We start from the raw sequence: 13,523 nt of genomic DNA, 5'->3' as shown, positions 1-13,523 counted from the left end.
ATCTAGTGGCATATCACAGTGAGATACTTTCAGACACAGTCCTGAAGTATCCCACTTATGATAAAGAGATTTATTCCATTGTGCAGGCCCGTTGACAATGGAAGCATTACATTTTGGGGAAGGAAAGGGTCATCCACATAGACCACCAACCCCTGCAGTTCATACAGACCCAAGGGAACTTGCAGAATGATCACCATGAGAAGTGGTCCACATACCTGCAACAGTTCTATTTGAATATCAAGTATAAGAAGGGCAACACTAATAATGTTGCAATTTTCCTTAGTCGACCACCGATCATGGCATTAACCACCATGCTCAACTCTTGTGGGCACAATAATTCTGATTGGCCACTTCTCTACAAAAGCGACTTGGAATTTGGCCACTCATACCAGAAACTCTTGGATGGTCAACATGTTCCAGATTTTCACCTCCAGGATGCCTTGTTATGCCACCTGGGTCACCTTTGTGTTCCTTCAAGCGAGCATGCCAAGGTGATTTGGGAAGCACACTACTGTCAGGCTGCTCGGCATTTCGGGGTCGAGAAAATAGTGGTAGTACTGCAGAAGTATTTCTATTGGCTGAATCTTCAATAGGATGCCAGGAAGTACATCAGATCTTGCACTGCCTGCGCAATTGCCAAACCGACCATCAAGAAGCAAGGCCTCTATACCCCACTGCCTACCCCAAGTCAACCTTGGGAATCCATCTCCATGGATTACATGTCAGGCCTTCCTTCCACTAAGCATGGAAATGACTGTGTTTTTGTGGTCATCGACAAGTTCTCGAAGATGGCCATTATGGTAGCCTACAAGAAGAATATCACAGCAGAAGCCACTGCTAAACTCTTCTTTGAATGAGTGTGGGTACACTTTGGGATCCCACAGTCTATCATCTCAGATCGAGACAACAGGTTCCTTAGTAAATTTCGGTCCAGTCTCTGGTCGATGCTGGACACCAAGCTCACTAAATCCACAACCTTCCATCCTCAAACTGATGGCCAAACAGAGGTTGTCAACAGGATGATCATACACATTCTGCCCATGTACAAATCAAAGCATCCACACACGTGGGACAAGAGCCTCCCCTATGTTCAGCGCAACTACAACTGGGCTCTCGACAACTCGATTTGCCATAACCCTTTTCAGGTGGGCTTGGGATTCCAGCTGATATGTCACATTGATGTGGCCATGCCATTTGCAGCTACTCACACAGATTCGGCTCATGTCCAGCCCGAAACAGATAAGGAAAACAACTTCATTGAGCACATCCAATATATTTGCCAATAGGTCCATGACATTTTGGAGAAATAAAATGCCAAGTACAAACATCGACATGATCAACATCGGGTGCCACACAAGTTTCAGGTGGGGGACAAAGTTTGGTTGCATTTGCAAAAGGAACGCCTTACCAGAGCCTATCGGAAACTCAGACCACTCTAATATGGTATTTACACCATTACCAAGGCTATGGGAGACAATGCATTTGAGCTCAATATTCCCCCATTCCTTGGCCTGCACCCAGTGTTCAATGTGGACCGCCTTCAACCATACTTTCCACCATTACTAGACACATCCGACATTGCAGAACATCTCACACCCACAGAGATAAATCCAGATTGAATGGAACAAGCTACAATTGATTGGATGATGGACACACAGATCAAGCACACTCGCCAACAGAGTATCCAATTTTAACGAGTTTTCAAAGCATGCCAACTCCTTCACCAGGGAAAGTGGCTCACCAAGGATCAAGTTCAGCAAAAGTTTCCTCATCTCATGGAGGAACTCAACGCAATGGGGACCATTGCTTCCTAAGGGGGGAGGAATGATCCAAGTGGATATTTGTGGACACCTACCAAGTCCACTTGGACCCCCACCTTTGTTTCTTTCATATTTTCAGTTTCCTTAATTGTATCATAGTTTACTATTTTTAGCAGTTTTTCGGGTCCTGAACTTTTGGAGCCGTTTTGAGGCCCTAAATGACATTTTTTTGGGAAAAATGGGAGCAACATGGGTCCATGGACTGATGTTTCTCTTCCCAAAGTTGTATTTCTCAGATATATCTTTCTAACAAGATATTGTGCACGTCAAATGAAGATCATATGCCAAAGTTTGAAGTTGATGTACCAATTTACCCAAACAGGGACCATAGTTTGGCGTTTCATCTTCTAGGGTTAGGTTTTTGGATGTTTGGTGTTTTCCATTGTTTCTCAACAATAAATAGGCCTTAGAGCCTCATTGTAACATAGTTCATAGGCATGTAGCTGCCACATCTCTTCTTAGAGATAAGCTACCATTGCCCTAGATGGTTTATTTCCATTTCTGTTTGTAAGCATATTTCAGTATTTTACATTAATGAAATGAAGTATTATTTTTGCTGCATCTTTGTTTATATGGTTATCTCTGTATTTTGTTGCGTTCTTGTTTAATACGGATCAATATGCCAACTAAAAGCAAAGGATGAAGAAATATTCAAACTAAAATCTGACCTCAACCTTCTCAAGGCCGAAACATGTAAAGCTACAAGGATCATGGAAGAAATGGAGAGCAATATAACTAAGGAAAATGAAGAAATCTTCAAAATGAAATCAGATATCATATCTCTTAAAATTGAAGCAAATGAAAATGCATGTATCAAGGAAGAGATTGAGAAACAACTTGCTAAGAAGAATAAAGACTGCGAAAGATTGGAAGAAGAAATTGTCTCCCTCAAGAAAAAGGTTGAAGGGATGGACAAATTTTTGAAGAGCTCTCAAGCCTTGGACGACATGCTCAACCATCGAAGCTCTCCATTTTATAAATCAGGTCTCGGCTATGCAGGTGAATCCTTAAGCAAGAATGATAATGCTTCAAACAACAAGGATATGAGGAAGTCAGAAAGAAATGTTGATGCTCCCAATTTTAGCAAAGGTAAAGATAAAAGTCAAGGCAATAATAAAGGAAGTCCTATTCCAAGAAGAAATGCAAATGTTGTAAAGGATGTGAGAAGTAATAATTATCATCAAAGGATCTCAAGGTAGAAATACTTCAGAAGTACTTCAAGGAAATCTCCATCTCCCAGGTACCAAAGTTTATTTCTTGGTTATTTTTATGCTTGTACAAACTTTGGACACATGGAAAAATATTGTAGGGCATATCACAAAGATAAATATTATGGCCCCCGAAAATATTTGAGAAGCAATTTTGCAAGAAGTCATGAATTCTTATTCATGAATAACACAGAGTGCTTCAAGTGTCATAACATTGGACATATGGCACGTGGGTGTAACTTGACTTGGGCACCTACACAAGCTAGAACCATGCCAGAGAAGAAATTTACACAAGTATGGAGAAGAAAGAAAATACAATCCGAAAATCTCCTGAACTCTCCAGCCAACAACACATGTTGTTGACTTGATGAAGATATCCTTGATATTCCGGGTGTTTGATGATAGGTTTCTGTCAAAAGCATACAATTAGGGGGAGCTTATGTTGATTAGGATTTCTTGCAAAAGTTATTCATGAATGGATCCTTATGAAATCCTTGATGAACTATATTGATAATCATTATTTGATAAGATCATTTCTCTGGAACACTCCATTGAAAAACATGATCTCCTAACTATCCAATGGACTACTGTTGAAGATGTTTTCCACTTGATAACTAAGCAGAAATTGGAGTAGCAGAGGAGACCATCTAATGCTAATAAGGCAAATAACTATGTTGTTATTATTACAGATGTTAAATGTCTCAACTCAAGGGATTTGATGTGAGAACAGGTAAATTATGGACACAAATAGAGGCAACCTTCAAATAAACAGATACATCTGGGAATGGAGCATGAGCAAGAGCAGTTGGCAGCATCTAACAAAAGTGAAGCATTGCAAAAAGATGCCAATCAATAAAAAGAATTTAAAAGACAGTCACAGATTGGATATCAAAATCTGCTAGTGGAGATAACTTGTCGAGACTTTTAAAAGAACACAACAAAGAGATGGCTCATCAAAAGGACTATAGAAAGGAGAATGTTGTGCAACCGAATATAACTCAGCAACTTAAGGAGAAGCACAAAGACACAAAGGAACTTTTATATGGAGAAAGATAGCAATTTTAGTGGCATTTTCTCTTGATTCAGACTATAAAGACTGAAAGACTATGAAGACAACAAAATTTGGATTGCAGAAGCATAAAAACTTGGACTTGAACATTTGGTGTATGGCTATTTGGAGTCTATTTGGAAGCATTGAAATGGAGCATCTTTAAGCATTGTTGAAGCCATGATAAAGTAGTTTTTGATACATAAAGAAGGGATAATGTGCCAGATGATGACAAGGCAACAATCCTTCTATATTGAGTAAAAAGAAGAGCACCAGGACAAGGGGAGTAACATACCCATGAAGATCTACTATTCATATAGAAAATAAGTAGTTTGATAGGGGGAATCCTTGAGCACCCCGTTTTCCATTGATGTCAAAAGGGGAGAGAATGTTGAAAGGAAAAGAATGTTGCCATCAATGACAAAGGGGGAGATTGTTAATCTAGGTTGGCATTGATGTCAATATAGCAATGTTTTTGATGGAAAATTATTTAATACATGATGTTTCCTATTGATGCCCATTGATCTTAATACTACTCATCGAGGATCCAAGGAATGAATACAGACATAATAGAAATAGTGGAATCGAGGAGGAAATATATCATATGCTATCAAAAGAGGATAAAGAGTAAAGAGGAGAAGCCATGAAGCTAAAGAGTAAGAGGAAGATTTCATTAGAAGCCATCAAGAAAGTAGGTTATCGCATATGCCCAAGGGTAAGTGTTATCGACAGAACAAAGAACAACAATGATATTGGAGGAGAAAAGAAGAAAACGCCGGAGGAGCCATATCGGAGGAAGTGATAAACCATGGGAACCCTTTCAATAATATATAATATCAACATAAATCTTATAAATGGTTCTATTATATTAAGTTATGTAAACACTGCTCAAACCCCCGATTGCGATATGAGTTACGGCCCCGATGGTCCCATTACAACATGCCCTAAAGAATATCGCATCCACATTAGAAGTTATGTATCACAAAGGAATGTCACTTAAATCCTCTGATTGCAATAATATTACGGACTCGCGGGACCATTACAATTCAACTTAATGAAATATCGCATCATTAGTAATTGCAAGTTTCAAAGGGATGTCAAAATGCTGATTGCGATATAATACATGGAACCGATAACTCCATAGAATATACCTTTATTTAATATCGCGTCTAGGTATCAGGTAATTTACGCAAATCATAAGGGTTGTCACTACGGGACCGCCGATTGTGATATGACTTGTGAACCCGACTGCCAATTGCGATAAGTCTTGTGAACTCGACGGTGAATTGCGATATTAGCTGTGGACCTGATGGATCTATTGATGATGGTTTAATATTATACCGCGTCCATTTCATCGGTAGTATGAATATCGGCCATGTTACATCAATGATGTTAAGAGTTGTGATTGCGGGACCTCCAAAAGTTGCAATTGTAATTGAGGTAGTAATTTGGCATGTGGGACCTCCCTATGGGTATAGCCTCTCTTATATGGTTTCTGTGAATAATCAAGTCTATGGATAAAAGACTCTCCGATATATATTTTTAATATACAAGTCGGCCTCCCTCCAATAGATGTGTCCTTTGGTCATTGGTGAAACTCATATAAAAACAAGTTAAAACACTTCACTTCAAGGTGTGGATCTCGGGTATTGATTATAGAGAGAAGAAGTAATAGTTCACAACTCGTGAACTTGAAGGAACAGAGGAAGCTGAAGATCGAGCGAGAAGGAAGGAAGCTGAAGGTCCAGCAGGACAGAAGGAAGCCGAAGGACGAAGAAATTATGTTGATTGGGTTAATCTTTGAAAGGCTCAGACCTGTGATAAATTAATCTATGGAAGAAGTACAGAACGCAATTTGAAGAATAGTTTTTTGAAAGGAAATAAAGTTCTATCTATCATCATTTGAAGGGAGCAGTAGAAAGCACCAGAATTGAAGTGTTTGTTTCTTGGAAGTAAGATATCACGACAGTAAGAGAAATGAGAAGTAGTCACTCTTGAAACAACTACCACAACCATAAGAACAGAAGGTTGAAAACAGAGAATTGTTTTTGTGTAGACATTGAGGGCTTAGCGCAACTTATCAAAGATATACTGTTGAAAAGCATCAACAGATCTTGGAGACATTATTGGAGATCATGATGGCTATTTGAAATCATCATGAGGTAACTTTGCAAACTCTGTTTGGGCAATATGAAGATTTTTGAAGACTCCTTTGTATGAATATAGGTTGTCATTGATGAAGTAGCATGGAGACTACAGTGAAGCTTTAGATTAACAAAACAAAGTGAAGATTTTTTTGAGAGTAGTGTAATACAATCAAAACAATTCTTGACAAAGCAAAACTATAGGGTTGGAGCCCTTGGGGTTGGTGCCTCAGAATTGGAAGGATTGGTGTCCTTGGAGTTGGTGCTCCTAAACACAAGGTTGGTGCCTTGAGAAGATAGGGTTGGTTCCTTAGAGGTTGGAGCCTCAAAAAAGACCAAGTTGGTGCTTGGCAATAGGTTGGAGCCTGTGAGATTGAAGATTGGTGTCTTCATCAAGGGTTGGAGCCCAATATATATTGTACCTGATTTATTGTAAAGGTTATATTAATAAAAGCATTTATTCCTATTGTTCTTTTTGTGTTCTAAATATAAATGATTTAACAGGTAAAAATAACAATTGAAAAGGAATACTGATTCACCCCCCCCCTCAATATTTCCAACAATATGCATAACATCCATGAGAGAGAGAGAGAGCTAACTTAGAAAATTGTTTATTGTAAATATTAAATTTTTATATGCTTATTGATTAAATATAATCTTTAAATGTAACTATAATGGCCACCAATATGAATCATTATTTTAATATAGTTATTATTTATTTATATATATATTTCATAATATTCTTATTTCTAATTATATGTTTATTAATTAAATTTATTAATTTTTTATATGTTTTGAAATATCATGGTTACAATTATTTTATTTTAATATGATTGTGTTGAAAGGTGCTCTCTCGCTCAATGTGGAAGATATTTTGTAAGGTTATGTTATGTTTTTTTTCCCAAAGAAAATATACTTGTATCTTCATTATAAATATAAGGAAAATACATTCTGCAGATACACTATTAAAATAGTGAATTAATGTGGCTTAGAGCCGTCAATACATGTTCAATAGTAAAGAAAAAATAAAAGTTTAATTACCGTATACTTTTCATACAAAATATAAGAATAGTTGATACTTTTTTCAAAAATAAGTATTAAAATCAACCAAAAGTCTGTTAAAAAAAACATACAAAATATAGCTTGTCCTAGTCATATAAAATGGTTGCTAAGGCAGCAAAATTATATATAAAATATGCATAAGGAAAATATTAAATATGTTGCCTGTCTTGATAGGGGTGGAGTTGGAACTACATCTGATTAGAACTATGGAACTCAGTCACTATCCAGAGACCTTGATCTAAGAGGAAGCCTCCCTTAGAAAGGCGATCATTGATCCCATTTCGCTCCTTGTAAACATGGCAACATGTGGAAGATGTAAAATAAGAAATGATACTTTGAGTGTCCTCCTTGATATCAACAAATAATATTATTTTTCACATTTGTATCATTTTAAGCCAATTCACCACAAGCATAGAGTCTCCAAAGATCTGAAGATGTGAAACCCCCCTCTCGACAACAAAGGAAATAAGAGCATGAAAAGCATTTATCTCAACCCAAATATTTGATCCCCACCCCAAACCCATATTGACATGAAAATTATGTTGATCATTTAGGAATAAAACCAAACCACAACCACATATGGGTTCATCTCCTTGAGATGCCCCATCAAAAAACCCCCAATGGTTAGAAGGACCTAGATCAATGTGTACAACATTCCTGGTAAGGGGTGGAAGAATCCCTTTAGGAAAATAACCAAGAATTGTTAGTTGTTAAGCATCAACGATAACCAGGTTTGATATAGGTGGCTCTAGGGAACCTAAAAAATCAGTTTTCAAAATTTTATGAAAATAGAACCAAGTCATAGAACTCTTCAAGAGCTTTCTGATGACACAAATTACACCTCAATCCAAGTCCTTATGAGAGAGTTATTGCAGTTTGAAGTTTGTAAAAAAAAAGGAAATTAAAAGTTAACTAGAGGGTGCCACATGGAAACCTAGTCAACATAATAGGTGGACCACAATAGGTGCTGTGGCAACACCACAAGTCAACACATGGTATGTAAGTGACAAAAGTGGCATATGATGTGGACAAATGAGAACCTCCCACATGGCCCAATCACATGGTGCCACATGGCGCCTCAAATTAGGCCCAAGTGGCCTTGGCATGGTGCAACCTCCATTTTTTTCTTATTCTCATGGTTTGGGGAGTCGTTACAATATGGGCATATGTATACCATATATTATATCATTTGAAAAATATATTAAAACCAAAATTGGGCTTTAAAACCATATTAAAACCAAAATTGGGAGTCCATAGGTTTTGAGCCCAAAACCTCTCTAGCAACAAGTAACTTAACCATTGTGCCAACCACGCACTTGGTATTATTAACCTTCACACTTTGTTATAAAATGTTATTCAAATGGTTCAAAGGGAACCATGGAGAATGATGTAGAATACATGAGAGATGAGGGTGCAAGCAGGCCAATGAAGTAATGAATCTCAAGAATATTCTAAGAATATTGTTAGAGCATATGTTAGGGAATATTTCAAAGAATATTCTCTATGAGAAATCTTTGAGGAATATTTAGGATTCCAGGGGGGGAAATTTTGAAGGTGTCAGAATTGTGTTGAGTTTATACTCAAATAAATCATTTTTTCACTAGGAGTCTAATGGCGTAGTCCATTTCTTCATCTGAGAAACAATTTTTTTCACGTGTCCAAGAAGGGAATCTTGTGAGGAACCTTTGAGATTCCTAGGGAGCTCATATTTGACCGAGTCAGAAAGGGGTAGAGTTTATAGTCATATTTCACAAATTTTCACAAGGAACATGATGGTATGGGAAGTTTCCTCATCTGAGTAGCTAATTTTGATTTCATTGTTTTTTTTTGTTAGGATGATGTTTTGATTATGAGATCCATGTATGCCATGTTGCGAGAGGATCTTTGTATGCCACTTTATGTGAGAGATTGTTATTTTTTCATGCTGAAGGAGAGTTTATATGAGTGAAATTTCTTATAGAAGAGCATCTCGTGGAGATACATGCCTCTCTAGTTAAGTAATTTAATCCTTATATTTGAAAAAAAAAATGCATCATGTACTCATCATCATCTTGCAACAATTAATGAAGCGGACTCCCCACTCTTGACACCAGGCCCAAAGACGTAGCCCACACTGGGTTAACTCTATTATCAACTTGTGTGTGTTCTTTGATTTGATGGTTTCCTTTATGTTTCCTCCTTTTTAAAGAATGCACATGTGGTTTTTCATACTCTTTCACATGAAATTATACTAACATTACAAAAGTAAAAGATCTTGGTTAATTTTGGTAGCTGAGAGAATCCAGATCAAGGTTTGATTTCTCATCAACAAAAATTTCTCTGTTTTGAGCAATTCAGACACCCCAACATGGAATTAAAGAAAGAGCTTGAATCCCCTTTATGTGGAGATTTGTAGTCCATTCCCTCCAAGTAGCAAAGAAGGTTAAATCATCCCAGAGAACAATAGGGCCCAACGAAGTTCGACAGGAGCCCTAAACCTGCCTCGTAAAAGGGCAATGTATGAAAAGATGGTCAATGGATTCTCCATTTGACTTGCACAAGGAATACCAACCAAGCCCAACTTTGAAGCAATGCATCATAACATCTAAGGTAGGCATCTTACCTTCCATAATAGCCCATACTAACAAACTTAATTTTTCTAGGCATCTGGACTTCCATAAATAACCCCACCACCATTCTAGATCTTCAGGCTTGTTCGCCACACTAAGGCATAGGTATCCAATATTTGGGGTGTAAATACCATGTGGGGAAAAATCCGAAAACAACTCATCCTCTCATGCACATAGGCGGATATGAGAAGAATGTAAGGCACAAATATATCGATGCCATTCGACCTGAAGAAAGTGAGGAATAAGGAGGGCATGATTATCTTTTCATCCCTGCCTCAATAGAGTAGTAAATTCAGGATCCAATATGTGTACTAAATGATTAATGCCTAACTCCAGTAAGAAAGAAATAAGAGGAGGAGAGAGGACTTGTTCTTGAAGACTTCCAGGCCATGGATCATAACTGATGCACAGACGTTGACCATTTCCCATGCTCCACACAAAACCCAAAGCCACCAGATCGAATGAATGTAAAACAATCCACCAAATCATATATATGTTATGATAGGGATTTTTAGGGAAGCGAATCCGGTCCTCCAGAGACAGAAGAGCAACATACTTTTGATTAACCACATAGGCCCATAAATTTTGAGAAGAGAGAAGTCTCTAAACACTTTTCTTAGCAAGAAATTTCTAAAAATTGAAGATTGTTTTGAGGCCTAAGCCCCCTAAAAATTTTAGAACCGCCAACCTATTCCAGCTTACCCAAGGGAGGACATAATGATATTTTGCACCAACCCACAAAATTATGAAACACAACTGCATCATCTTTTCCAGAATGCCTCAAAGAATCTAAGCAAGAGACATCTAGTAAACTAGAATAGCCTCCAAGACCAACTTTACCAAAACCAACTGACATACCCTAAAAAGCCACCGATAAATCTAGATATTCAGTTGCTTCTCTAATCTTCCCAAAAGCTAGAGCCAATCTATTTTTAGATATTTGTTCGGCTTCAAGTGGAAGCCCAAATATTTTAAACTAGAATCAATGGAAGAAATCACATATGGGAAGATAAAATGAATGCATGCAATCTCTAACATCAATATTTTGTGTAGCAATAGAGGATTTGCCAGAATTTATCTCCATACCAGTCGGGATGCCAAAAATATAGAAAAGCTACACCAATTTATCTATGTCACAAGTTGACCCATTGCAAAATATTAGGGTATCATCTACAAATAATAAGTGTGAGGAGGCCAACAATGGAGTGATACCAATTCCATGAAAGGACTTGCGCCTAACCACATCTTTGATCATTAAACTGAGGCTTTAATAGAGGATATAACGCTCCCTGGCGGAGACCCTGTTGGGCATGAGAAAATGTCGATTCAAAGCCATTAATAAAGATAGAGAAATATATTGATGTTAAACATCCCATAATCCAATTTATAAAGTGGTAATAAAAACCCACCTGAGTGTTACAGATTCATTGGGGTATAGCAACCCCAACTTACAGGTCGATGTTATTAAAGTTCATCAACCCCTAATACAGTTGTTGCCTGCCCTAAAGAGGTTAATCATACGAATATCTTACTCCCAAAGAAGTTCCACCTCAGAAAGCATCCAAAAAATACTCCTAAAGAGATCAGCGCATGAAGCCTTCTATTAGGCTGCAATGCATTGAAGATTCCTTATCCATTAGAAGCCTCTAGAAGTTTCTCAAGTGCCACCTGCCCTCTCAGTTGGCCCTTGGATGAAAAAAGAAATTAGGAATCATCAACCTCCTATCTCCCTCTTTCATGGAACCAATTTCTAAAAATAGAAAGGCATTCATCATCATCATTGATGGCCCAAACTCCACTCATCTATAAATATATTACTCATCCAAGAGATCTAGAGGCTAGAAAATATTGAGTTGCAAGGAGATGCTGGTAGTATAAGATTAGGATTGAGTGCAAGTATTGTGATACTGTTGGAATGTCTTGCTTTTCATGAGGTGAAGAAGGATTGAATTGGAAGGATGACGCTGGATCAAACTCGCATTGGTTGTAATCTTTCCTCTTATCAATAAAGTTTTCGAGATTTTTCCCTTATGTTTGTGTTTATGTTAAATGCATTCATATGTATATCATGCTTTCGATTCTGTGCTATTTATGAATAATAGATCATTATGCTTTGATGGGTTTTTGTTTCTGTAAGTTGTGCAGGTACTTCTCAAGCAATTTAAGTATGGGAAGGAGTAGCGAAATCGGTCAAGGGAGATAAGGAACAAGCGGAAGTTACAAGTAGGTTCTCTGTCCCTTATCTTATCTGTTGTTTATAGGAAAAATTAAGATTTCTTTGACTGTTGTTTCTAGATCAGCTACTAGATCTAGAGGGTTAGACATTTGTAGAAACACTAAATATTCCTGAAATGAATTGGTGACTCCACTGGGGAATTCTCATTTTTGTTTTTAGTAGCTAAGTAGCCTCTTAGAACATCCCGATATATTGTACTTGCTGTCGATTATTGAATTCAATTCTAATCTACTGAAAATTGAAATCTAATTTGAGACGAAAACACCTTCAAAATTTCTCATTGTAATCATCACACTGTCCTTAACTGAGACCTGCAATGCATTGCAGTTCCCAAATGGGTACATAATGATTCAATGCACTGTCTATCACCACAGTCTGCGCTGATCTCTTGAAGATCAGTTTTCCCATCTAGGAGCTGAAGTTTTTGTCAATTTTCATCCTTGATTGAATTGCTTGTTGAATATGAAAGATGTCTCATCTCTGAAAACAGTCTTTTCATCTCCTTAGCTAGCCAGCCCTACTTTGATTGGATTGATTAATGTTTCTTTAATGTTTTCTTTGTCATTATCAGTCTATAGTCAAAGTTAGAATATAGTTGATCGATTGTTTTGTCGATAGAAAAGTGTCGTAAAATCGTCATTTTCTTCGAAAAAATGAAGTGTCGTAAAGTATTCCTTCATAAATAATCGATTGATTTATTTGTGCATTTGATTTGTATTTTCATTTAAAGTGTCGAAAATATTCATTTCTTTAAAATCAAAAGTGTCATATAGTCTTCCTTTCCCTTTAAAAGAAATTGTCGCAAATTGTCATTTTTATTAAAAGAGTTATGAATCGTTTGTGCATTAGTTGTTCTTATTGCATCATTCACATTAACAGAAATTGAAAATAAAAACATGCATTGTGCATATTAAAGTTTGTGAATGCTTGAAAGGAATGGTTTAGGGAATTGCATCTAGTTTGTGCTCTTTGTTGCTTGTTCAAAAAGTACTTGTATGCTCTATCCCTCATAGCTAGGATTTTCATTGTTGAAATTAAATGAAAAAGGGCTTCTCATTCTAGTTGCATTCTTAGGCATTTCGAAAAACATCTTGCAGTGAACTCCCAAAGGCAAATTTTAAGCAAGATCAACCTAAAATTTACATCAATTAATCTAATAACTCATTGGAACTTAACAAAAACATAGGTCTAGGCTAGAGACGTGTTCCAGCGTCTTTAAACCTAGTGGTTGTCGTCTTCACTGAAGGTTGGGTGATTCCTCCTCTTTGATCCAATGCATGCTAGTAAGGACTTGTACTCCCTGTACCGTCGTGTATATAGTGGGAGACCCAAATAGGTTGAAATCCTTTATCCCTAGGAAGCTGAGTCTGCCGCCTTACCGATCACAACGCACCGG

Source organism: Pinus tabuliformis, chromosome 4_1, assembly GCF_031772625.1.
Source record: "Pinus tabuliformis cultivar Carrire ecotype Pingquan chromosome 4_1, CPIR1, whole genome shotgun sequence".
NCBI lineage: Eukaryota > Viridiplantae > Streptophyta > Pinopsida > Pinales > Pinaceae > Pinus > Pinus tabuliformis.
The sequence above is the reverse complement of the archived record's forward strand: the minus strand, read 5'-3'. Positions refer to the sequence as shown.